This window comes from Octopus bimaculoides, chromosome 6, assembly GCF_001194135.2.
Source record: "Octopus bimaculoides isolate UCB-OBI-ISO-001 chromosome 6, ASM119413v2, whole genome shotgun sequence".
NCBI lineage: Eukaryota > Metazoa > Mollusca > Cephalopoda > Octopoda > Octopodidae > Octopus > Octopus bimaculoides.
This window is the reverse complement of record NC_068986.1, coordinates 43,382,460-43,384,584: the sequence shown is the minus strand read 5'-3', so window position 1 is coordinate 43,384,584 and position 2,125 is coordinate 43,382,460.

Sequence of the window (2,125 nt, the reverse complement as noted above, 5' to 3'; positions counted from 1 at the left end):
GAAGCAGTGATGGGGTGAGGGGCAAACACAAACACAAAGACACACACAGAGACATATATATATGTGTGGTCTAGTGGTTAGGATTCCTGGCTCTCACCCAGGCGGCCGGGTTCCATTTCCGGCATGGGAATGTAAGTTTCCATAGGCGCAGGAGTGGCTGTGTGGTAAGTAGCTTGCTTCCCGACCACATGCTTTCGGGTTCAGTCCCACTGCGGGGTACCTTAGGCAAGTGTCTTCTACTATAACCTCGGGCCGGCCAAGGCCTTGTGTGTGGATTCGGTAGACGGAAACTGAAAGAAGCCCGTCGTATATGTGTTTGTGTGTTTGTGTGCCTGTATTTGCTCCCCCCCCCATCGGTTGACAACAAAAGACACAAAAGACACAAAAGCGAATAATAATGGAAAGCGTACGATGCTTTCAAATGTACTGTTACGCATAGAATTTATATGATGTATGCGAAGTGGCTGAATATGTCAAACTTTCTGAGTTTGTATAAAAAATATAATTAATGACTATTCTTTGCCACTTGTGAGTGCTAAACCAATAGAAAAGTTGTGCCAAGATTCAGACAGCATTCGCAATTTTTCAAACAAGAAATATTAACTGGAATATCCGTCACAACAATCGGTAAATGTGTCTACGGAAGAAATTGAAAAGAGAAGCAAGTTGTACATACGTCGGGGTGCTGATAAGCTCCTGGTTGGATCTCTTTTACAGGCCTTTCGAGCTTTTTTACAGGGCTTAGAAAGACTGAACGACTGCTGCATTAATTTGAGAATCTGAGAGGAGAATATGTTGAATGAAATCGTGACTAACTGATCCCCCTTTATTTTCTTTTATCCAAAGCCAGGAACCTTTCAGTACCCCCTCGTAAATTAGCTACCCTATACTGCAGATGTGACTATTTAAAAGTCAGCCAAAGACAAAGCGTTTGCGATTTAGAAACTGGATCTTTAGCTTTATGTTTATTTTTTAAATTTTTGTTGCCACAATAATCAATGTATTTAGTTTACGTCACGAACTGATTAAGTTGTAACCTTCAATGAGGGATTTTCAAATTGGCAAATAGAATATCTAACAGGAATTTTGCTATTTAATCAATAGTTATAATAGTATGAGTATGAGCAGGCTGTTCCGTTGATCGGATCAACTGGAACCCTCGACGTCGTAAGCGACGGAGTGCCAACAACATAATAGTATGAACAATTCCAAACATCCATCATAATTTATAACCAGTAAGGTATTATCTATCAAATAAATAGTAGTTTCTTCAGGAAACCACAATTTACGTATTCAAAAAGGAAAATAAAATGAAGCCAAGAAGATGTATGTGTGTTTTGATGAAACTGGTTATAGATGATACTCTTAAAAGCAGAAACATTATTTTTAGGACAAATAACCCTTATCTGCAGTACGTATTTATTTTCATTATTTACATACAAGCAACTCTACGATCAATTTGATGCCGGACGAAATTTTCTGAAATCTTCTTATTTCTGAATATACACATAATGTGAGGCTATATGAATGTGCACACATTCAGGAATAAAATATCAGGTGACAATAAAATATCAAATTAACATAAGTAGTGTAGATAAATTTAGTATTCATCCTCAGATGAATTCATGTTACATATTTAAATATAGTCACATCTGCAGTTAGGGTATATAGTATACATTTATTTTGACATTTCAATTTCTCCTGTAGATAAGTGCATAAATTGATTTAATAGATGTTTAAAATTTTATTTTCTGCCAATATTTCTTGTTTCCAAAGTGCAGATTGAGTCGTCATAGAACAGTTTTTATGATAATGTACACTGATTTACGTACAGTTATATTACATATTGTTAATTTGGATAATCACTGGCTAGATATTCTTTATCTTTTATCTTTTACTTGTTTCAGTCATTAGACTGAGGCCATGGGGGGGGGGCACCTCCTTAAAGTATTTTTAGTCGAATGAATCGACATCAGTACTATTTTTTTGGTTAAGCTTGGTATTTATACCATCGGACTCTTTTTGCCGAATCGGTAAGATACGGGGACGTAAACGCATCTACACCGGTTGTCAAGTAATGGTGGGGACCAGACATAGGCACAACGACACACATACACACACATAC